The sequence below is a fragment of the Triturus cristatus genome, chromosome 3_2 (assembly GCF_964204655.1).
Source record: "Triturus cristatus chromosome 3_2, aTriCri1.1, whole genome shotgun sequence".
Classification (NCBI taxonomy): domain Eukaryota; kingdom Metazoa; phylum Chordata; class Amphibia; order Caudata; family Salamandridae; genus Triturus; species Triturus cristatus.
The window spans coordinates 1175719063-1175745382 of record NC_140584.1 but is presented as its reverse complement, the minus strand read 5'-3'; positions in this window follow the sequence as shown (position 1 = coordinate 1175745382).

Below are 26320 nucleotides of genomic sequence, written 5' to 3'. Positions count from 1 at the left end.
GTATGAGGCCGGTGATGGGAATGAGTGAGAATCCACTGAAGTGTAAGAAGCCGTGATAGGGGAATGAGTGAACATCCATTGAAGTATATGAGGGAAGTGATGGGGAATGAGTGAGACACCACAGAAGTGTAAGAGGCTGATGATGGTGAATGAGTTTTAAGATGCCGGTGATGGGGAATGAGTGAGACTCCACTGAAGTATGAGGCCGGTGATGGGGAATGAGTCAGACTCCATTGAAGTGTAAGAGGCCGGTGATGGGGAATGAGTCAGACTCCCTTGAAGTGTAAGAGGCCGGTGATGGGGAATGAGTCAGACTACATTAAAGTGTATGAGGCTGGTGATGGGGAGTGAGTGAGACTCCACTGAAGTGTATGAGGCCGGTGATGGGGAATGAGTGAGACTCCACTGAAGTGTATGAGGCCAGTGATGGGGAATGAGTGAGACTCCACTGAAGTGTATGAGACCGGTGATGGGGAATGAGTGAGACTCCACTGAAGTGTATGAGGCCAGTGATGGGAATGAGTGAGACTCCACTGAAGTGTATGAGGCCGGTGATGGGGAGTGAGTGAGACTCCACTGAAGTGTATGAGGCCGGTGATGGGGAATGAGTGAGACTCCAATGAAGTGTATGAGGCCGGTGATGGGGAGTGAGTGAGACTCCACTGAAGTGTATGAGGCCGGTGATGGGGAATGAGTGAGACTCCAATGAAGTGTATGAGGCTGGTGATGGGGAGTGAGTGAGACTCCACTGAAGTGTATGAGGCCGGTGATGGGGAATGAGTGAGACTCCAATGAAGTGTATGAGGCTGGTGATAAGGGAATGAGTGAGACTCCACTGAAGTGTATGAGGCAGGTGATGGGGAATGAGTGAGAATCCACTGAAGTGTATGAGACCGGTTATGGGGAATGAGTGATACTCCACTGAAGTGTATGAGGATGGTGATAGGGGAATGAGTGAGACTCCACTGAAGTGTATGAGACCGGTGATGGGAATGAGTGAGACTACACTGAAGTGTATGAGACCAGTGATGGGAATGGGTGAGACTCCACTGTAGTGTATGAGGCCGGTGATGGGGAATGAGTGAGACTCCACTGAAGTGTATGAGGCCGGTGATGGGGTATGAGTGAGACTACACTGAAGTGTATGAGGCCGGTGATGGGGAATGAGTGAGACTCCACTGAAGTGTATGAGACCAGTGATGGGAATGGGTGAGACTCCACTGAAGTGTATGAGTCCGGTGATGGGGAATGAGTGAGACTCCACTGAAGTGTATGAGGCCGGTGATGGAGAATGAGTGAGACTCCACTGAAGTGTATGAGGCCAGTGATGGAGAATGAGTGAGACTCCACTGAAGTGCATGAGACCAGTGATGGGGAATGAGTGAGACTCCATGGAAGTGTATGAGGCCAGTGATGGGGAATGAGTGAGACTCCACTGAAGTGTATGAGGCTGGTGATAAGGGAATGAGTGAGACTCCACTGAAGTGTATGAGGCTGGTGATAACGGAATGAGTGAGACTCCACTGAAGTGTATGAGGCCAGTGATGGAGAATGAGTGAGACTCCACTGAAGTGTATGAGACCAGTGATGGGAATGAGTGAGACTCCACTGAAGTGTATGAGGCCGGTGATGGGGAATGAGTGAGACTCCACTGAAGTGTAAGAGGCCGGTGATGGGGAATGAGTGAGACTCCACTAAAGTGTATGAGACCAGTGATGGGGAATGAGTGAGACTCCACTAAAGTGTATGAGACCAGTGATGGGGAATGAGTGAGACTCCACTAAAGTGTATGAGACCAGTGATGGGGAATGAGTGAGACTCCACTGAAGTGTATGAGGCCAGTGATGGGGAATGAGTGAGACTCCACTGAAGTGTATGAGGCTGGTGATAAGGGAATGAGTGAGACTCCACTGAAGTGTATGAGGCCAGTGATGGGGAATGAGTGAGACTCCAATGAAGTGTATGAGGCTGGTGATTAGGGAATGAGTGAGACTCCACTGAAGTGTATGAGGCTGGTGATGGGGAATGAGTGAGACTCCACTGAAGTGTATGAGGATGGTGATAAGGGAATGAGTGAGACTCCACTGAAGTGTATGAGACCGGTGATGGGAATGAGTGAGACTCCACTGAAGTGTATGAGACCAGTGATGGGAATGGGTGAGACTCCACTGAAGTGTATGAGGCTGGTGATGGGGAATGAGTGAGACTCCACTGAAGTGTATGAGGCCAGTGATGGGGAATGAGTGAGACTCCACTGAAGTGTATGAGACCAGTGATGGGAATGGGTGAGACTCCACTGAAGTGTATGAGTCCGGTGATGGGGAATGAGTGAGACTCCACTGAAGTGTATGAGACCGGTGATGGAGAATGAGTGAGACTCCACTGAAGTGTATGAGGCCGGTGATGGGGAATGAGTGAGACTCCACTGAAGTGTATGAGGCCAGTGATGGGAATGAATGAGACTCCACTGAAGTGTATGAGGCCGGTGATGGGGAGTGAGTGAGACTCCACTGAAGTGTATGAGGCCGGTGATGGGGAATGAGTGAGACTCCAATGAAGTGTATGAGGCTGGTGATAAGGGAATGAGTGAGACTCCACTGAAGTGTAAGAGGCCGATGATGGGGAATGACTCAGACTCCACAGACGTGTAAGAGGCCAGTGATGGGGAACGTATCAGACTACATTAAAGTGTATGAGGCCGGTGATGGGAATGAGTGAGAATCCACTGAAGTGTAAGAAGCCGTGATAGGGGAATGAGTGAACATCCATTGAAGTATATGAGGGAAGTGATGGGGAATGAGTGAGACTCCACAGAAGTGTAAGAGGCTGATGATGGTGAATGAGTTTTAAGATGCCGGTGATGGGGAATGAGTGAGACTCCACTGAAGTATGAGGCCGGTGATGGGGAATGAGTCAGACTCCCTTGAAGTGTAAGAGGCCGGTGATGGGGAATGAGTCAGACTCCCTTGAAGTGTAAGAGGCCGGTGATGGGGAATGAGTCAGACTCCCTTGAAGTGTAAGAGGCCGGTGATGGGGAATGAGTGAGATTCCACTGAAGTGTAAGAGGCCGGTGATGGGGAATGAGTGAGAATCCACTGAAGTGTATGAGACCGGTTATGGGGAATGAGTGATACTCCACTGAAGTGTATGAGGATGGTGATAGGGGAATGAGTGAGACTCCACTGAAGTGTACGAGACTGGTGATGGGAATGAGTGAGACTACACTGAAGTGTAAGAGGCCGGTGATGGGGAATGAGTGAGACTCCCTTGAAGTGTAAGAGGCCGGTGATGGGGAATGAGTGAGACTCCCTTGAAGTGTAAGAGGCCGGTGATGGGGAATGAGCCAGACTCCCTTGAAGTGTAAGAGGCCGGTGATGGGGAATGAGTCAGACTCCCTTGAAGTGTATGAGGCTGGTGATGGGGAATGAGTGAGATTCCACTGAAGTGTAAGAGGCCGGTGATGGGGAATGAGTCAGACTCCCTTGAAGTGTATGAGGCTGGTGATGGGGAATGAGTGAGATTCCACTGAAGTGTAAGAGGCCGGTGATGGGGAATGCGTGAGACTCCACTGAAGTGTATGAGGCCGGTGATGGGGAATGAGTGAGACTCAACTGAAGTGTATGAGGCTGGTGATAAGGGAATGAGTGAAACTCCACTGAAGTGTATGAGGCTGGTGATAAGGGAATGAGTGAGACTCCACTGAAGTGTATGAGGCCAGTGATGGAGAATGAGTGAGACTCCACTGAAGTGTATGAGACCAGTGATGGGAATGAGTGAGACTCCACTGAAGTGTATGAGGCCGGTGATGGGGAATGAGTGAGACTCCACTGAAGTGTAAGAGGCCGGTGATGGGGAATGAGTGATACTCCAGTGAAGTGTATGAGGATGGTGATAGGGGAATGAGTGAGACTCCACTGAAGTGTATGAGACCGGTGATGGGAATGAGTGAGACTCCACTTAAGTGTATGAGGCCAGTGATGGAGAATGAGTGAGACTCCACTGAAGTGTATGAGACCAGTGATGGGGAATGAGTGAGACTCCACTGAAGTGTATGAGGCCAGTGATGGGGAATGAGTGAGACTCAACTGAAGTGTATGAGGCTGGTGATAAGGGAATGAGTGAGACTCCACTGAAGTGTATTAGGCTGGTGATAAGGGAATGAGTGAGACTCCACTGAAGTGTATGAGGCCAGTGATGGAGAATGAGTGAGACTCCACTGAAGTGTATGAGACCAGTGATGGGAATGAGTGAGACTCCACTGAAGTGTATGAGGCCGGTGATAAGGGAATGAGTGAGACTCCACTGAAGTGTAAGAGGCCGGTGATGGGGAATGAGTGAGACTCCACTGAAGTGTATGAGACCAGTGATGGGAATGGGTGAGACTCCACTGAAGTGTAAGAGGCCGGTGATGGGGAATGAGTGAGACTCCACTGAAGTGTATGAGGCCAGTGATGGAGAATGAGTGAGACTCCACTGAAGTGTATGAGACCAGTGATGGGGAATGAGTGAGACTCCACTGAAGTGTATGAGGCCAGTGATGGGGAATGAGTGAGACTCCACTGAAGTGTATGAGGCCAGTGATGGGGAATGAGTGAGACTCCACTGAAGTGTATGAGGCTGGAGATAAGGGAATGAGTGAGACTCCACTAAAGTGTATGAGGCTGGTGATAAGGGAATGAGTGAGACTCCACTGAAGTGTATGAGGCCAGTGATGGAGAATGAGTGAGACTCCACTGAAGTGTATGAGGCCGGTGATGGGGAATGAGTGAGACTCCACAGACGTGTAAGAGGCCAGTGATGGGGAACGTATCAGACTACATTAAAGTGTATGAGGCCGGTGATGGGAATGAGTGAGAATCCACTGAAGTGTAAGAAGCCGTGATAGGGGAATGAGTGAACATCCATTGAAGTATATGAGGGAAGTGATGGGGAATGAGTGAGACACCACAGAAGTGTAAGAGGCTGATGATGGTGAATGAGTTTTAAGATGCCGGTGATGGGGAATGAGTGAGACTCCACTGAAGTATGAGGCCGGTGATGGGGAATGAGTCAGACTCCATTGAAGTGTAAGAGGCCGGTGATGGGGAATGAGTCAGACTCCCTTGAAGTGTAAGAGGCCGGTGATGGGGAATGAGTCAGACTACATTAAAGTGTATGAGGCTGGTGATGGGGAGTGAGTGAGACTCCACTGAAGTGTATGAGGCCGGTGATGGGGAATGAGTGAGACTCCACTGAAGTGTATGAGGCCAGTGATGGGGAATGAGTGAGACTCCACTGAAGTGTATGAGACCGGTGATGGGGAATGAGTGAGACTCCACTGAAGTGTATGAGGCCAGTGATGGGAATGAGTGAGACTCCACTGAAGTGTATGAGGCCGGTGATGGGGAGTGAGTGAGACTCCACTGAAGTGTATGAGGCCGGTGATGGGGAATGAGTGAGACTCCAATGAAGTGTATGAGGCCGGTGATGGGGAGTGAGTGAGACTCCACTGAAGTGTATGAGGCCGGTGATGGGGAATGAGTGAGACTCCAATGAAGTGTATGAGGCTGGTGATGGGGAGTGAGTGAGACTCCACTGAAGTGTATGAGGCCGGTGATGGGGAATGAGTGAGACTCCAATGAAGTGTATGAGGCTGGTGATAAGGGAATGAGTGAGACTCCACTGAAGTGTATGAGGCAGGTGATGGGGAATGAGTGAGAATCCACTGAAGTGTATGAGACCGGTTATGGGGAATGAGTGATACTCCACTGAAGTGTATGAGGATGGTGATAGGGGAATGAGTGAGACTCCACTGAAGTGTATGAGACCGGTGATGGGAATGAGTGAGACTACACTGAAGTGTATGAGACCAGTGATGGGAATGGGTGAGACTCCACTGTAGTGTATGAGGCCGGTGATGGGGAATGAGTGAGACTCCACTGAAGTGTATGAGGCCGGTGATGGGGTATGAGTGAGACTACACTGAAGTGTATGAGGCCGGTGATGGGGAATGAGTGAGACTCCACTGAAGTGTATGAGACCAGTGATGGGAATGGGTGAGACTCCACTGAAGTGTATGAGTCCGGTGATGGGGAATGAGTGAGACTCCACTGAAGTGTATGAGGCCGGTGATGGAGAATGAGTGAGACTCCACTGAAGTGTATGAGGCCAGTGATGGAGAATGAGTGAGACTCCACTGAAGTGCATGAGACCAGTGATGGGGAATGAGTGAGACTCCATGGAAGTGTATGAGGCCAGTGATGGGGAATGAGTGAGACTCCACTGAAGTGTATGAGGCTGGTGATAAGGGAATGAGTGAGACTCCACTGAAGTGTATGAGGCTGGTGATAACGGAATGAGTGAGACTCCACTGAAGTGTATGAGGCCAGTGATGGAGAATGAGTGAGACTCCACTGAAGTGTATGAGACCAGTGATGGGAATGAGTGAGACTCCACTGAAGTGTATGAGGCCGGTGATGGGGAATGAGTGAGACTCCACTGAAGTGTAAGAGGCCGGTGATGGGGAATGAGTGAGACTCCACTAAAGTGTATGAGACCAGTGATGGGGAATGAGTGAGACTCCACTAAAGTGTATGAGACCAGTGATGGGGAATGAGTGAGACTCCACTAAAGTGTATGAGACCAGTGATGGGGAATGAGTGAGACTCCACTGAAGTGTATGAGGCCAGTGATGGGGAATGAGTGAGACTCCACTGAAGTGTATGAGGCTGGTGATAAGGGAATGAGTGAGACTCCACTGAAGTGTATGAGGCCAGTGATGGGGAATGAGTGAGACTCCAATGAAGTGTATGAGGCTGGTGATTAGGGAATGAGTGAGACTCCACTGAAGTGTATGAGGCTGGTGATGGGGAATGAGTGAGACTCCACTGAAGTGTATGAGGATGGTGATAGGGGAATGAGTGAGACTCCACTGAAGTGTATGAGACCGGTGATGGGAATGAGTGAGACTCCACTGAAGTGTATGAGACCAGTGATGGGAATGGGTGAGACTCCACTGAAGTGTATGAGGCTGGTGATGGGGAATGAGTGAGACTCCACTGAAGTGTATGAGGCCAGTGATGGGGAATGAGTGAGACTCCACTGAAGTGTATGAGACCAGTGATGGGAATGGGTGAGACTCCACTGAAGTGTATGAGTCCGGTGATGGGGAATGAGTGAGACTCCACTGAAGTGTATGAGACCGGTGATGGAGAATGAGTGAGACTCCACTGAAGTGTATGAGACCAGTGATGGGGAATGAGTGAGACTCCACTGAAGTGTATGAGGCCAGTGATGGGGAATGAGTGAGACTCCACTGAAGTGTATGAGGCCGGTGATGGGGAATGAGTGAGACTCCACTGAAGTGTATGAGACCGGTGATGGAGAATGAGTGAGACTCCACTGAAGTGTATGAGACCAGTGATGGGGAATGAGTGAGACTCCACTGAAGTGTATGAGGCCGGTGATGGGGGAATGAGTGAGACTCCATTGAAGTGTATGAGACCAGTGATGGGAATGGGTGAGACTCCACTGAAGTGTATGAGTCCGGTGATGGGGAATGAGTGAGACTCCACTGAAGTGTATGAGACCGGTGATGGGGAATGAGTGAGACTCCACTGAAGTGTATGAGACCGGTGATGGAGAATGAGTGAGACTCCACTGAAGTGTATGAGACCAGTGATGGGGAATGAGTGAGACTCCACTGAAGTGTATGAGGCCAGTGATAAGGGAATGAGTGAGACTCCACTGAAGTGTATGAGGCTGGTGATAAGGGAATGAGTGAGACTCCACTGAAGTGTATGAGGCTGGTGATAAGGGAATGAGTGAGACTCCACTGAAGTGTATGAGGCCGGTGATGGGGAATGAGTGAGACTCCACTGAAGTGTATGAGGCCGGTGATGGGGAATGAGTGAGACTCCACTGAAGTGTATGAGAACAGTGATGGGAATGAGTGAGACTCCACTGAAGTGTATGAGGCCGGTAATGGGGAATGAGTGAGACTCCACTGAAGTGTAAGAGGCCGGTGATGGGGAATGAGTGAGACTCCACTGAAGTGTATGAGGCCAGTGATGGAGAATGAGTGAGACTCCACTGAAGTGTATGAGACCAGTGATGGGGAATGAGTGAGACTCCACTGAAGTGTATGAGACCAGTGATGGGGAATGAGTGAGACTCCACTGAAGTGTATGAGGCTGGTGATAAGGGAATGAGTGAGACTCCACTGAAGTGTATGAGGCCAGTGATGGAGAATGAGTGAGACTCCACTGAAGTGTATGAGACCAGTGATGGGAATGAGTGAGACTCCACTGAAGTGTATGAGGCCGGTGATGGGGAATGAGTGAGACTCCACTGAAGTGTAAGAGGCCGGTGATGGGGAATGAGTGAGACTCCACTGAAGTGTATGAGGCCGGTGATGGAGAATGAGTGAGACTCCACTGAAGTGTATGAGACCAGTGATGGGAATGAGTGAGACTCCACTGAAGTGTATGAGGCCGGTGATGGGGAATGAGTGAGACTCCACTGAAGTGTAAGAGGCCAGTGATGGGGAATGAGTGAGACTCCATTGAAGTGTATGAGACCAGTGATGGGAATGGGTGAGACTCCACTGAAGTGTATGAGTCCGGTGATGGGGAATGAGTGAGACTCCACTGAAGTGTATGAGACCGGTGATGGAGAATGAGTGAGACTCCACTGAAGTGTATGAGTCCGATGATGGGGAATGAGTGAGACTCCACTGAAGTGTATGAGACCGGTGATGGGGAATGAGTGAGACTCCACTGAAGTGTAAGAGGCCGGTGATGGGGAATGAGTGAGACTCCACTGAAGTGTATGAGGCCGGTGATGGAGAATGAGTGCTACTCCACTGAAGTGTATGAGGCCGATGATGGGGGAATGAGTGAGACTCCACAGACGTGTAAGAGGCCAGTGATGGGGAACGAATCAGACTACATTAAAGTGTATGAGGCCGGTGATGGGAATGAGTGAGAATCCACTGAAATGTAAGAAGCCGTGATAGGGGAATGAGTGAACATCCATTGAAGTATATGAGGGAAGTGATGGGGAATGAGTGAGACTCCACAGAAGTGTAAGAGGCTGATGATGGTGAATGAGTTTTAAGATGCCGGTGATGGGGAATGAGTGAGACTCCACTGAAGTGTATGAGGCCGGTGATGGGGAGTGAGTGAGACTCCACTGAAGTGTATGAGGATGGTGATAGGGGAATGAGTGAGACTCCACTGAAGTGTATGAGACCGGTGATGGGAATGAGTGAGACTACACTGAAGTGTATGAGACCAGTGATGGGAATGGGTGAGACTCCACTGAAGTGTATGAGGCCGGTGATGGGGGAATGAGTGAGACTCCACTGAAGTGTATGAGGCCGGTGATGGGGAATGAGTGAGACTCCACTGAAGTGTATGAGGCCGGTGATGGGGAATGAGTGAGACTCCACTGAAGTGTATGAGACCGGTGATGGGAATGAGTGAGACTACACTGAAGTGTATGAGACCAGTGATGGGAATGGGTGAGACTCCACTGAAGTGTATGAGGCCGGTGATGGGGGAATGAGTGAGACTCCACTGAAGTGTATGAGGCCGGTGATGGGGAATGAGTGAGACTCCACTGAAGTGTATGAGGCCGGTGATGGGGAATGAGTGAGACTCCACTAAAGTGTATGAGGCCGGTGATGGGGAATGAGTGAGACTCCACTGAAGTGTATGAGACCAGTGATGGGAATGGGTGAGACTCCACTGAAGTGTATGAGGCCGGTGATGGAGAATGAGTGAGACTCCACTGAAGTGTATGAGGCCGGTGATGGAGAATGAGTGAGACTCCACTGAAGTGCATGAGACCAGTGATGGGGAATGAGTGAGACTCCAATGAAGTGTATGAGGCCAGTGATGGGGAATGAGTGAGACTCCACTGAAGTGTATGAGGATGGTGATAACGGAATGAGTGAGACTCCACTGAAGTGTATGAGGCCAGTGATGGAGAATGAGTGAGACTCCACTGAAGTGTATGAGGCCGGTGATGGGGAATGAGTGAGACTCCACTGAAGTGTATGAGGCCGGTGATGGGGAATGAGTGAGACTCCACTGAAGTGTATGAGGCCGGTGATGGGGAATGAGTGAGACTCCACTGAAGTGTATGAGACCAGTGATGGGAATGGGTGAGACTCCACTGAAGTGTATGAGTCCGGTGATGGGGAATGAGTGAGACTCCACTGAAGTGTATGAGGCCGGTGATGGAGAATGAGTGAGACTCCACTGAAGTGTATGAGACCAGTGATGGGGAATGAGTGAGATTCCACTGCAGTGTATGAGGCCAGTGATGGGAAATGAGTGAGACTCCACAGAAGTGTAAGAGGCTGATGATGGTGAATGAGTTTTAAGATGCCGGTGATGGGGAATGAGTGAGACTCCACTGAAGTGTATGAGGCCGGTGATGGGGAATGAGTGAGACTCCACTGAAGTGAATGAGACCAGTGATGGGAATGGGTGAGACTCCACTGAAGTGTATGAGTCCGGTGATGGGGAATGAGTGAGACTCCACTGAAGTGTATGAGACCAGTGATGGGAATGGGTGAGACTCCACTGAAGTGTATGAGTCCGGTGATGGGGAATGAGTGAGACTCCACTGAAGTGTATGAGGCCGGTGATGGGGAATGAGTGAGACTCCACTGAAGTGTATGAGGCCAGTGATGGAGAATGAGTGAGACTCCACTGAAGTGCATGAGACCAGTGATGGGAAATGAGTGAGACTCCACTGAAGTGTATGAGGCCAGTGATGGGGAATGAGTGAGACTCCACTGAAGTGTATGAGGCTGGTGATAAGGGAATGAGTGAGACTCCACTGAAGTGTATGAGGCTGGTGATAACGGAATGAGTGAGACTCCACTGAAGTGTATGAGGCCAGTGATGGAGAATGAGTGAGACTCCACTGAAGTGTATGAGACCAGTGATGGGAATGAGTGAGACTCCACTGAAGTGTATGAGGCCGGTGATGGGGAATGAGTGAGACTCCACTGAAGTGTAAGAGGCCGGTGATGGGGAATGAGTGAGACTCCACTGAAGTGTATGAGGCCGGTGATGGAGAATGTGTGAGACTCCACTAAAGTGTATGAGACCAGTGATGGGGAATGAGTGAGACTCCACTGAAGTGTATGAGGCCAGTGATGGGGAATGAGTGAGACTCCACTGAAGTGTATGAGGCCGGTGATGGGGAATGAGTGAGACTCCACTGAAGTGTATGAGGCCGGTGATGGGGAATGAGTGAGACTCCACTGAAGTGTATGAGACCAGTGATGGGAATGGGTGAGACTCCACTGAAGTGTATGAGTCCGGTGATGGGGAATGAGTGAGACTCCACTGAAGTGTAAGAGGCTGATGATGGTGAATGAGTTTTAAGATGCCGGTGATGGGGAATGAGTGAGACTCCACTGAAGTATGAGGCCGGTGATGGGGAATGAGTCAGACTCCCTTGAAGTGTAAGAGGCCGGTGATGGGGAATGAGTCAGACTCCCTTGAAGTGTAAGAGGCCGGTGATGGGGAATGAGTCAGACTCCCTTGAAGTGTATGAGGCTGGTGATGGGGAATGAGTGAGATTCCACTGAAGTGTATGAGGCCGGTGATAGGGAACGAGTGAGACTCCACTGAAGTGTAAGAAGCCGATGATGGGTAATGACTCAGACTCCACAGACGTGTAAGAGGCCAGTGATGGGGAATGCGTCAGACTACATTAAAGTGTATGAGGCCGGTGATGGGGAGTGAGTGAGACTCCACTGAAGTGTATGAGGCCGGTGATGGGGAATGAGTGAGACTCCACTGAAGTGTATGAGGCCAGTGATGGGGAATGAGTGAGACTCCACTGAAGTGTATGAGGCCAGTGATGGGGAATGAGTGAGACTCCACTGAAGTGTATGAGACCGGTGATGGGGAGTGAGTGAGACTCCACTGAAGTGTATGAGGCCAGTGATGGGGAATGAGTGAGACTCCACTGAAGTGTATGAGGCAGGTGATGGGGAATGAGTGAGAATCCACTGAAGTGTATGAGACCGGTGATGGGAATGAGTGAGACTACACTGAAGTGTATGAGACCAGTGATGGGAATGGGTGAGACTCCACTGAAGTGTATGAGGCCGGTGATGGGGAATGAGTGAGACTCCACTGAAGTGTATGAGGCCGGTGATGGAGAATGAGTGAGACTCCACTGAAGTGTATGAGGCCAGTGATGGAGAATGAGTGAGACTCCACTGAAGTGTAGGAGGCCAGTGATGGGGAATGAGTGAGACTCCACTGAAGTGTATGAGGCCAGTGATGGGGAATGAGTGAGACTCCACTGAAGTGTATGAGGCTGGTGATAAGGGAATGAGTAAGACTCCACTGAAGTGTATGAGGCTGGTGATAACGGAATGAGTGAGACTCCACTGAAGTGTATGAGGCCATTGATGGAGAATGAGTGAGACTCCACTGAAGTGTATGAGACCAGTGATGGGAATGAGTGAGACTCCACTGAAGTGTATGAGGCCGGTGATGGGGAATGAGTGAGACTCCACTGAAGTGTAAGAGGCCCGTGATGGGGAATGAGTGAGACTCCACTGAAGTGTATGAGGCCCGTGATGGGGAATGAGTGAGACTCCACTGAAGTGTATGAGACCAGTGATGGGAATGGGTGAGACTCCACTGAAGTGTATGAGACCAGTGATGGGGAATGAGTGAGACTCCACTGAAGTGTATGAGGCCAGTGATGGGGAATGAGTGAGACTCCACTGAAGTGTATGAGGCTGGTGATAAGGGAATGAGTGAGACTCCACTGAAGTGTATGAGGCCGGTGATGGGGAAGGAGTGAGACTCCAATGAAGTGTATGAGGCTGGTGATAAGGGAATGAGTGAGACTCCACTGAAGTGTATGAGGCTGGTGATGGGGAATGAGTGAGAATCCACTGAAGTGTATGAGACCGGTTATGGGGAATGAGTGAGACTCCACTGAAGTGTATGAGGATGGTGATAGGGGAATGAGTGAGACTCCACTGAAGTGTATGAGACCGGTGATGGGGAATGAGTGAGACTCCACTGAAGTGTATGAGGCCGGTGATGGGGAAGGAGTGAGACTCCAATGAAGTGTATGAGGCTGGTGATAAGGGAATGAGTGAGACTCCACTGAAGTGTATGAGGCTGGTGATGGGGAATGAGTGAGACTCCACTGAAGTGTATGAGGCCGGTGATGGGGAATGAGTGAGACTCCACTGAAGTGTATGAGGCCGGTGATGGGAATGGGTGAGACTCCACTGAAGTGTATTAGGCCGGTGATGGGGAATGAGTGAGACTCCACTGAAGTGTATGAGGCCGGTGATGGGGAATGAGTGAGACTCCACTGAAGTGTATGAGACCAGTGATGGGAATGGGTGAGACTCCACTGAAGTGTATGAGTCCGGTGATGGGGAATGAGTGAGACTCCACTGAAGTGTATGAGACCGGTGATGGGGAATGAGTGAGACTCCAATGAAGTGTATGAGGCTGGTGATAAGGGAATGAGTGAGACTCCACTGAAGTGTATGAGGCAGGTGATGGGGAATGAGTGAGAATCCACTGAAGTGTATGAGACCGGTGATGGGAATGAGTGAGACTACACTGAAGTGTATGAGACCAGTGATGGGAATGGGTGAGACTCCACTGAAGTGTATGAGGCCGGTGATGGGGAATGAGTGAGACTCCACTGAAGTGTATGAGGCCGGTGATGGAGAATGAGTGAGACTCCACTGAAGTGTATGAGGCCAGTGATGGAGAATGAGTGAGACTCCACTGAAGTGCATGAGGCCAGTGATGGGGAATGAGTGAGACTCCACTGAAGTGTATGAGGCCAGTGATGGGGAATGAGTGAGACTCCACTGAAGTGTATGAGGCTGGTGATAAGGGAATGAGTGAGACTCCACTGAAGTGTATGAGGCTGGTGATAACGGAATGAGTGAGACTCCACTGAAGTGTATGAGGCCATTGATGGAGAATGAGTGAGACTCCACTGAAGTGTATGAGACCAGTGATGGGAATGAGTGAGACTCCACTGAAGTGTATGAGGCCGGTGATGGGGAATGAGTGAGACTCCACTGAAGTGTAAGAGGCCGGTGATGGGGAATGAGTGAGACTCCACTGAAGTGTATGAGGCCGGTGATGGGGAATGAGTGAGACTCCACTGAAGTGTATGAGGCCCGTGATGGGGAATGAGTGAGACTCCACTGAAGTGTATGAGGCCCGTGATGGGGAATGAGTGAGACTCCACTGAAGTGTATGAGACCAGTGATGGGAATGGGTGAGACTCCACTGAAGTGTATGAGACCAGTGATGGGGAATGAGTGAGACTCCACTGAAGTGTATGAGGCCAGTGATGGGGAATGAGTGAGACTCCACTGAAGTGTATGAGGCTGGTGATAAGGGAATGAGTGAGACTCCACTGAAGTGTATGAGGCCAGTGATGGGGAAGGAGTGAGACTCCAATGAAGTGTATGAGGCTGGTGATAAGGGAATGAGTGAGACTCCACTGAAGTGTATGAGGCTGGTGATGGGGAATGAGTGAGACTCCACTGAAGTGTATGAGGCCGGTGATGGGGAATGAGTGAGACTCCACTGAAGTGTATGAGGCCGTTGATGGGAATGGGTGAGACTCCACTGAAGTGTATGAGGCCGGTGATGGGGAATGAGTGAGACTCCACTGAAGTGTATGAGGCCGGTGATGGGGAATGAGTGAGACTCCACTGAAGTGTATGAGACCAGTGATGGGAATGGGTGAGACTCCACTGAAGTGTATGAGTCCGGTGATGGGGAATGAGTGAGACTCCACTGAAGTGTATGAGACCGGTGATGGGGAATGAGTGAGACTCCAATGAAGTGTATGAGGCTGGTGATAAGGGAATGAGTGAGACTCCACTGAAGTGTATGAGGCAGGTGATGGGGAATGAGTGAGAATCCACTGAAGTGTATGAGACCGGTGATGGGAATGAGTGAGACTACACTGAAGTGTATGAGACCAGTGATGGGAATGGGTGAGACTCCACTGAAGTGTATGAGGCCGGTGATGGGGAATGAGTGAGACTCCACTGAAGTGTATGAGGCCGGTGATGGAGAATGAGTGAGACTCCACTGAAGTGTATGAGGCCAGTGATGGAGAATGAGTGAGACTCCACTGAAGTGCATGAGGCCAGTGATGGGGAATGAGTGAGACTCCACTGAAGTGTATGAGGCCAGTGATGGGGAATGAGTGAGACTCCACTGAAGTGTATGAGGCTGGTGATAAGGGAATGAGTGAGACTCCACTGAAGTGTATGAGGCTGGTGATAACGGAATGAGTGAGACTCCACTGAAGTGTATGAGGCCATTGATGGAGAATGAGTGAGACTCCACTGAAGTGTATGAGACCAGTGATGGGAATGAGTGAGACTCCACTGAAGTGTATGAGGCCGGTGATGGGGAATGAGTGAGACTCCACTGAAGTGTAAGAGGCCGGTGATGGGGAATGAGTGAGACTCCACTGAAGTGTATGAGGCCGGTGATGGGGAATGAGTGAGACTCCACTGAAGTGTATGAGGCCCGTGATGGGGAATGAGTGAGACTCCACTGAAGTGTATGAGGCCCGTGATGGGGAATGAGTGAGACTCCACTGAAGTGTATGAGACCAGTGATGGGAATGGGTGAGACTCCACTGAAGTGTTTGAGACCAGTGATGGGGAATGAGTGAGACTCCACTGAAGTGTATGAGGCCAGTGATGGGGAATGAGTGAGACTCCACTGAAGTGTATGAGGCTGGTGATAAGGGAATGAGTGAGACTCCACTGAAGTGTATGAGGCCAGTGATGGGGAAGGAGTGAGACTCCAATGAAGTGTATGAGGCTGGTGATAAGGGAATGAGTGAGACTCCACTGAAGTGTATGAGGCTGGTGATGGGGAATGAGTGAGAATCCACTGAAGTGTATGAGACCGGTTTTGGGGAATGAGTGAGACTCCACTGAAGTGTATGAGGATGGTGATAGGGGAATGAGTGAGACTCCACTGAAGTGTATGAGACCGGTGATGGGGAATGAGTGAGACTCCACTGAAGTGTATGAGGCCGGTGATGGGAAAGGAGTGAGACTCCAATGAAGTGTATGAGGCTGGTGATAAGGGAATGAGTGAGACTCCACTGAAGTGTATGAGGCTGGTGATGGGGAATGAGTGAGACTCCACTGAAGTGTATGAGGCCGGTGATGGGGAATGAGTGAGACTCCACTGAAGTGTATGAGGCCGGTGATGGGAATGGGTGAGACTCCACTGAAGTGTATGAGGCCGGTGATGGGGAATGAGTGAGACTCCACTGAAGTGTATGAGGCCGGTGATGGGGAATGAGTGAGACTCCACTGAAGTGTATGAGACCAGTGATGGGAATGGGTGAGACTCCACTGAAGTGTATGAGTCCGGTGATGGGGAATGAGTGAGACTCCACTGAAGTGTATGAGACCGGTGATGGAGAATGAGTGAGACTCCACTGAAGTGTATGAGACCAGTGATGGGGAATGAGTGAGACTCCACTGAAGTGTATGAGGCCAGTGATGGGAAATGAGTGAGACTCCACTGAAGTGTATGAGGCTGGTGATAAGGGAATGAGTGAGACTCCACTGAAGTGTATGAGGCTGGTGATGGGGAATGAGTGAGACTCCACTGAAGTGTATGAGGCCGGTGATGGGGAATGAGTGAGACTCCACTGAAGTGTATGAGAACAGTGATGGGAATGAGTGAGACTCCACAGACGTGTAAGATGCCAGTGATGGGGAACGCGTCAGACTACATTAAAGTGTATGAGGCCGGTGATGGGGAGTGAGTGAGACTCCACTGAAGTGTATGAGGCCGGTGATGGGGAATGAGTGAGACTCCACTGAAGTGTATGAGGCCAGTGATGGGAATGAGTGAGACTCCACTGAAGTGTATGAGGCCGGTGATGGGGAATGAGTGAGACTCCACTGAAGTGTATGAGGCCGGTGATGGGGAATGAGTGAGACTCCACTGAAGTGTATGAGTCCGGTGATGGGGAATGAGTGAGACTCCACTGAAGTGTATGAGGCCGGTGATGGAGAATGAGTGAGACTCCACTGAAGTGTATGAGGCCAGTGATGGACAATGAGTGAGACTCCACTGAAGTGCATGAGACCAGTGATGGGGAATGAGTGAGACTCCACTGAAGTGTATGAGGCCAGTGATGGGGAATGAGTGAGACTCCACTGAAGTGTATGAGGCTGGTGATAAGGGAATGAGTGAGACTCCACTGAAGTGTATGAGGCTGGTGATAACGGAATGAGTGAGACTCCACTGAAGTGTATGAGGCCAGTGATGGAGAATGAGTGAGACTCCACTGAAGTGTATGAGACCAGTGATGGGAATGAGTGAGACTCCACTGAAGTGTATGAGGCCGGTGATGGGGAATGAGTGAGACTCCACTGAAGTGTAAGAGGCCGGTGATGGGGAATGAGTGAGACTCCACTGAAGTGTATGAGGCCGGTGATGGAGAATGAGTGAGAATCCACTGAAGTGTATGAGGATGGTGATGGGGAATGAGTGAGACTCCACTGAAGTGTATGAGACCAGTGATGGGAATGAGTGAGACTCCACTGAGTGTATGAGGCTGGTGATAAGGGAATGAGTGAGACTCCACTGAAGTGTATGAGGCCGGTGATGGGGAATGAGTGAGACTCCACTGAAGTGTATGAGACCAGTGATGGGAATGGGTGAGACTCCACTGAAGTGTATGAGGCCGGTGATGGGGAATGAGTGAGACTCCACTGAAGTGTATGAGGCCAGTGATGGAGAATGAGTGAGACTCCACTGAAGTGTATGAGACCAGTGATGGGGAATGAGTGAGACTCCACTGAAGTGTATGAGGCCGGTGATGGGGAATGAGTGAGACTCCACTGAAGTGTATGAGACCAGTGATGGGGAATGAGTGAGACTCCACTGAAGTGTATGAGGCCAGTGATGGGGAATGAGTGAGACTCCACTGAAGTGCAAGAGGCCGGTGATGGGGAATGAGTGAGACTCCACTGAAGTGTATGAGGCCAGTGATGGAGAATGAGTGAGACTCCACTGAAGTGTATGAGACCAGTGATGGGGAATGAGTGAGACTCCACTGAAGTGTATGAGGCCAGTGATGGGGAATGAGTGAGACTCCACTGAAGTGTAAGAGGCTGGTGACAGGGAATGAGTGAGAGTTCATTTTAAGAATTTCCTACACAATATTTGCAAAAGTTCAGAAAAGGGATAATAATATATATCTGTTTATAAAAACGAATAAAAATAAAGGCTGACTGCATAAAAAGTGTATATATTTCTTATTTTTTATTAATCTAATGAATGTACTGCAGAATGCTCTTCCGAGTGCTACGTCATTTGCAGCTGCATGTAGTGAATGTGTGCTTGCAACAATCTCGGTAAAGCGCGCATCCTTCTGGCCCTGGGGACGAGGGTGGTCTGGTTGCTGGAGCGGTCTGTGCTGAGCTGCATTCGATCCGCGGCTCCGCAGGGGCGGATTGAGATGAGAGCAGATAGGGGGCCCGCCGACCGAGCACAGCGATAGCTCGTTCGCAATTTCCTGTGCACGATAACATTTCCTTCCCGCCATGCTAATGACAGTGAGATCGGACCCGCCATCTAAAGGTGAAGGGCCGAAGCGCTGTAATAAAGCGCCGCGCTGCGCTGTCAGTGGGTGACGGCGGGGGCGCAGGCAGCGAGGACAACTCGGGTGGGGGAAGATTCATTCCAGTTAAGGTTCCGGGTTTTATTGAATATTTCTAGACTATTCAGTTTATCCATATTTATTGCGATGATTTTATATCGATTAATCCATAATTATTTTGCGTTTTGTGAAAAAAATGCAAGTGGTTAATTTCCACATGTTTTAACCGATTGATGTAAAGGCGCACTCCGGTCCCCCGTGGGTTTTAGAGCTGTAAGGTTCCAGATTGAATGGATTGCTCATGTGCAGTACACGCAGATGAAAGCATGAATGATTGAATGAAGTGGTTACTTTTTTAGCGCCCTGCTACTCTGGGGGTCTCCTGGAGCTGGTCCGAGTGGCCCTGTCTGCTGCAGATAATGGCGGCGGCAGGAAACAAGTCTCCATGGTAGGGGAAAAGAACAGGTCTTTATTAGCGTTCAGAAGATGGACTCATTCCCCTCCTGTCTCAGAAAAATAGGGAACTGAACCCAAGCGCTGTCTCCTAGAACAGACTAAGCTCCCCACATCTCTGGCACTCAGTCTGAGGTTAGGAACAGGCAAGGGTTCAGTATTGGATCTTAGATTCTTTGGGGTATATTCGCAAGAACGTGTGATAACTACCGCAATAGTAGTTTAACGCAACTCTCAACATCGCAGCCCATCGCGAAAAAATAACCCCGAGTTAACGTGGAATTCACAACTCGGCGGCAGTATGCGATAGTCCGCCAAGAACGCGGCCCATGGCCGCGATACAACCACCCCGACTGAGATCAAACCACAACACCAGAAAACGTGCGATGAGCCCATTCGCGATGAGGAAAGCAGGGATAAGCACCGCCAGGACCGCGAAACACACGGCAGGCGGGAATAAGCACAACAAAATCCTGAAAAAGTAAGACAGAACAAACAAAAAACAACAGCCAACCAGTGGCGGTTTCTCTTGGAGGGTGTCGAGGCTCTGCCCCAGGTACATTTTTACATTTATCAAGAGATTAGATAACATTTTATTTTATAAAAAAATATTTCAAAAAATCCCAAATAAAAACACTGGGCACTGTCTCTGAGTCTGCAGTCTGCCCCACTCACCATTACCGCCGCAGCTCCGCTGTCATGTCACGTCACGTGACTGATTGCTTTGCTCCCAGGCGGCTGGGCCCAAAGAAGCCTGCTATTTGTTTGCCGGGCCAACAACCTCACAGCCTTGAAGGCTGTGATGTCATCAGCTTGGCAAAGACCTAGCTGGAAGGCCCAGTCTCCTTCCCCTGATGGCGTGAAGGTTAAGTTAGCCCCGGGCATTTTAAACACAAGCCCGGGATCGCTTACTCTCCACGTCAATCAGAGAGTGTATGAGAGCTTGTCACGGTGTCACCCAACCCCTTCCCAACTTGTCACAGGGCGTGGTGGGACCCACCCTGCAACGAGTTGGGAAAGGGTGTGGCAGGCGGGCAACCAAGGATTTGAGTGACCGTCTGTGCAGGCTCGATGACGATCTGACTGCTTCCCGCGTGTGTGAGTTGGCAGTTGGAGTGGCAGTTGGAGTGGCAGCCATTTTAAACTCCAGATGGACTGCACTAGCGGAGAGACGAGGAGGCAGTCTACTCTGTCCTGAAGCATTGTTGTGCCATTACCAGCAGCAGCAGCTAGTCCATGTGGTTGCAGGCTGCCAGGTTGCTGTCCAGAGTAGGGCAGTAGTAGGAGGAAGGACTGGACTTGTGAACTCGGTCAGTTCACCAGGTAAGGCCCAGGCAGGCAGTTTTTAACTTATAGGCCCGCGTTTGCTACAGTTTCAACTGTTAGTGTTATTCTCTGGGGAGATCCGATCACTCAGGCTTCAGCTGTAACTGTTAAACAGTTACAGCTGAAGCCTGAGTGATCGGAACGTTTAGTGTTATAATCTCTGATATGGTGGAGCGGAGTTCTGTCTTATCTCTTGCCACGGTCGGGCTCATTTCTTTGCGCCACTTGCATTCCGTAAATGACATTTTTTGCCGCAAACATATCCTAAGCCTTTACTGACTAAATCTGATGCTGCCAGTTTCGAGGAGACTAAACCCTCTGTTACCCACTTTCTCGTCCTCTGTCTGCTGACTTCTCTGTACTTGCAAATTGCTAGTTCCTTGATGGACCGAGTTTTGAGGTTGCAAGGTTCTGCATGGGGTTTTTTGCAGATCAGTGACCATTACACATACATCTCCCTTAGCCACATTGTCATTAACTGAGAGGAGATGATCTACTTTCTCGTTCAAGTCGCTTCTTTTCATCAACACCAGGGAGCAAAAATGACTGATCTCACTGATTTGGATGTCTATGCAGTCCAATCCGCTTAAGCATTTGCCACTAAACTCTTTGAAATTATTTTTCCTATCAGTGGAATCTTGAACAGACTTCTTACCCACCTTGTTGGTTGTTCTCTTTGCAGAACCTAGATATGGAAGACTGGTCAAACTCTCGTCCCATATCTTTACTCCCTGGTGTCTGTAACATTGCCGAGAAATATGTTAACTCTATGCTATCGAATTTTCTTGAAAATAATGTTTTATTGCATTTTTCGTTGACTGGCTTTAGGGCAAAACATGGCACCGAGACTGCGCTTCTGTCAGTAGTGGAAGAAGCCAGGAAGATCCTAGACTGCGGAGGCTGCGCTGCAATTATTCTATTAGATCTCAGCGCAGCCTTCGATACCGTGAACCACTCACTTCTTATTAAACGACTCCAAGATATCGGGTTAAGGGGAACGGTAGTGAAATGGATCAGTTCTTTTTTGGAGGACAGAGTTTTCTCCGTATTCGTGGATGACTGCGTCTCTGATCCAGTACCGCTCTCATGCGGAGTACCTCAAGGCTCTGCATTAAGCCCTACGTTGTTCAACGTCTATCTGAGTTCACTGGCAAGTATTGTCACCCCGTTTGGGGTGCATATTGACACCTATGCAGATGACACTCAGCTAGTCGTCTCCTTAAACAATGATAACAACTCAGGAGGGGCACTTACGGCTTGCTTGAAGAGAGTGGCTAACTGGATGGAGGCATCTTACCTCAAGCTCAATGGGGCTAAAACAGAGGTTATGCTTCTTGGAAACGCTACATCCTTATCCGTCGAACTCTGGTGGCCAATCAATCTTGGACCCTCGCCCATCCCAAAAAAAACCATAAAAAGCTTAGGGATCGTGCTTGACACCAAGCTTGATTTTAAGGAACAAGCACATAAGGTTGCAGGTACCTGTTATGGACTTTTGCAAATGATCAGGAGGATTCTCCCTCTGCTTCCATTTATGGCTAGTAGAATACTGGTGCAGGCACTTATTTTGTCCAGGTTAGACTACTCAAATGCCATCTATCTGGGGGCCCCATTATCCACCACTAAAGTTCTACAGATCGTACAAAACTGTGCAGCTCGACTTCTGCTAAATATCCCCAAACGTCTATCTGCTAGGCCGGCACTCTCCTCATTACACTGGCTTCCCATTCAGGAGAGGATAAAATTCAAAGTTATGTGTATTATACAAAAATCTTTGACTGGAAAAGGCTCTACTCTGATAGAGGACATGATACACCTTCATCTCCCTCAGAGAACACTGAGATCAGAGGGTAAATATTTGCTGACAGTTCCTAGAATAAAACGCACCAGATGTGGAGGTCGTAGGTTTTCCTACTGTGGTGCAAAGCTTTGGAACTCTGTCCCCATCCATATCCGATCACAAAACAATCATTCCATTTTTCGCAAACAACTAAAAACACAACTTTTTCCCTGAAGCACTTTGAGGAATAGAATGTCCATTAGTGCGGGGATGCCTACAGGTAACCAGGCGCTCTATAAATGCTTCTTCAATTCAATTGAATTCAATTCAATTCTTTGCTCGAGCATTTGGTTTAGGGTGCCTGGAAGAGCCACTTGCCCCACTTGTATTTACTGGATTTTTTCTGATTTTTGGGGGTTGCGGGCTCTCTAATAACACAGAAGGCTCAAGCACTTTCAAAGTTAGCTGATGATCGACACATAGATTGTGTTGAGGCAAGGTCTGAGAGAGTGCTGCCTTTTGTGGATGATCACTTGTCACAGTTAAACCACTCCGTGACATCAGAGAGCGGGCAATACCTGCATTTTGTAATCGGGCTATTGTGGTCTTGGGTACTAAGAGTTAAACCTCCAGAGTCCCTTAGGGTGGCATCCGCCCTGGCCTCCACGACTGATTAACTTTTTGCTACTATTTATTTTAAATGTAATATGCATGGCACGAGAGCATTCTAGTAGAGATTTCCACCATGTAGCCTTCAATAATTATACTGACAGTGACAGCTCTGAAAACAGGGATAATGTATATTTCCATAACAGTGCTTAACTGAAAAGAAAAAATAATCGTGCCTGCTAATTCTCAGCTAATAAGTATTTGCCCTGTATTTATCGCCACTTTTTAAAAATTATTATTATTTTTATTATTTTACTAGAAACGTAGGGAAACATGAGGAATACAATACATACTTGATTTTATACACCGATTTATAAAATGAAAGCGTTTTTAATGAGATGCCTGAAAAACCATCACCTTGGCTGCTGCTGAATAATTCTCTGACACGTTTTAAAAGCTTTCTAATAACTTGCTTCGGATCTGGTTCATGTGGTACTGGGCACGTGTAAACATTAATGCCATCTGACAGCCCGGGCCTCTCCTGGGGCCATGCTGGCGTAGTCTGGGTTCTAATTAATGTGGCTGAGTATTGCTGTAGGTTTAACTGCATCCCAGATGCAGTGATTGTCTGCCAATTACAGTAGCATCCCTTCTTCCAAAGACACTGTGCTCAGAAAGGGCCACTAATTTCCAAAATACAAGCAGCAGGGCCTGAGCTGGGTGTATTAAAACATTAGATACATGAGTTTGATGACGTTAAGATGCTGTGCTTGTGCCTCATTGCGGTTCCTGTTGAAAGAGTTGGACGGTCTCTGTCTAAAGGTACATAAGATGGATTTCTTGAAGCATACTGAGGTTACGGACAAAAAAATGGAAAATACACAGGAACAAAATAGAAGACTGTTTGACCAGTGACTGAGAGGTGTGGAGGAAGGCAAAAGTAAATAAGTGCAAGTTTATTGCCAGGTACTGACACTGGTTCTGTCTGCTCGCAAAAAAATTGGGCCCCTGCATTGTTGACTCCTGAAAGGTGGGCACTGGCGCAATTTGAATTGGAAATATGTTATCCTCGACCTCTCTCTCATTTGCTCCTAAAAATGTGTACTTGGCCATGATGCAAGAAACTCCTCAAATGTTAGTTACCCTCCATCTTCTGCCAATAGGGTCCCTGCAATGTTTGCTCCTGCAGGTTGGGCCTCTGTGCACTCAGCTAGTTAATGCTGAAGCGCTTACATGATTTGCTAGTAAAACGTTGGGCCATAGTCCACTTTTAAATATTTGGTCCTTGGTCTTGATTACTCATAACGTTTTGCTTCAAAGATATTGACTCTGTAAAGATAGATTTTATTCTGTGGAGTTCTCTGGTTGGACAGATCCCATAGTTTTTTAATGCATTTCTACCACTGGATATACGTAATTATAGCCTGCCTGCAGTCTAGGAGAGAGCATTGCCAGTTCTAGGGATTTAAGATCAGTTTGGACGTGTCTGTATCTGCAGCTTGTTAAAATGATAAAATCCCTGACTGACATGAATGTGTGAAGACTTGCCACAGCCAAAGTTAGGGCCTTGCAATAGCATGGATGGATGTCGGGGTGGGAGTGTTAACCTGTGAGAAATCGCCTTTCTTGGCTTGTCTTTAAGTTGTTTACTTTAAAAATTATCAATGAGGTATTGAGCAGATATTTATCCAGAGTTAAAGATGCATCTTCTATATAAGAAAGGGTTGTCATTAGTGTTTTTATGTACTTGAAAGCAATCTTAGTCACTCTTCCTGTGAGACATTTAGGGGTTGTAAGCACTATATAAATGCAATTACAATTAGGAATACTTAACTTGAGGTCAGATTAACTGCTATGAAATGTTATGTTGAGTCATTTCAGTGTTATTGCACTTTAGCTCTCGTGAAGTGCTGTGCAGGGTTTGTTTGCCTTGTGCGGGGCCTGTGGTGGGTTGTCAGTTTGCGATTGGCCACTGGCACCGCGCAGTCTGTTATTCCGTCTTCCCCTCGTAATGTGGTAGTTTTGAAATCACGAACACAGCCACATTGGGAACTCTGTGAGTCTGAGCTCCCTTCAGTTTATTTAATCACGAGAATAACAGACATATGAGGTATTTTCGAAAGACATTTAAGTAGAGGTTCCTTATTAATTAAATGAACTATGGGTCTAACTTTTTAACATGTATGGTTAGCAGTTGTCTAGTCTTCATTTTGGCCTGGCGGGCACGCACCTTGCACATGATTTATGGAGCAGGAACTCGGTTTGAATCTAAAATCAAGTAAGTGAGCTATCTACTCCCTCCAGAGGCTGCACAGTAGACCTATTTTTCAGCTTGTACTGTGCAGTTAGTGCCGCAAAATTATTTCAGTTCGCTACACATGATCCAGTAAATGAAGTTAAGTAGGGATACAAAAGTTAAGTGGCGAAGAGGGCACTACTGGTGTCCAGGGACTCAGTTTAAATCTGACACCAGGCATATGAAGATTTCATTCACCTCCTGTGTACTTGGCTTTGAACAAATGATTCCTAAAGGAAACAGACAAGCACAGGTAGGGAAAACATTTTATGTGTTGCATGTATATATTTTATCTCTGTATGCTTATAAGGTTTTAGTTTATGCAAGTTACCTTTATGCATGATAATAAGTTTTAAAAAATGAACACTAACTAATATGATATTCAATCCTATGTGGAAAAAGTAGGCATTTTACTCTGTTGGGCCATCTTGAATGCTACTTTATCTCACAGAGGCACTGGCTCAGTAGACAGATCCAACCTATTTATGCAACATTATTAAAGATATTTGTGGTTTATTGCAATTTAGAATGGTTTATTCATGAGGCCTTGGAACTGATGATAGTTTGAGGTGAGGCAGTGGCCGGTTTCTGTTTCTGTTTAGCACAGTGGCTTCCGAAAGTCTTGAAAATGCACCATTTGCCCACTCATTTAAAAAAAAATTGTCAGGGGGGAAAACCCCCCCAAACCCTCCTTAGGTCATTCAGGCACGCTCGCTACGCTCGCTCGCCACAGTGTGCTCCACCACTAATTTTACACCTCACCACTTTCAAATGTCACCAGCCCACCACTCACCACTTTCAAATGTCACCAACTGCCACTGCAGCCAACCACAATGGAGGCAACCCAAGCCAGCAGACAACCCCACCAAACCCATTGGCAACAAAGCATTGTACATGGCAGGCTAACTTGGACAAGATGAATGCAGCCTGAGAGCGGAGGAGGACAATGGCAGAAAACCAGAACTCCAGCAATGATGCGAAAGGCACAAACAAGCAGAAACAGGCCAACAACAAGAAGGCAGCAATGCACACTGGAGGTGGGAGTCCAGCGCTACACCAGCAGCTGGATGACATGAAGGAAATGGTGTCCACCACATCAGTCTGGAGATGGTGGCAGGACTCGGGGACCGGAAACTGCACCAAACAACAGACAAAACAGCAAAAGGGAGAGGAACCAGCAGGGACTGGGG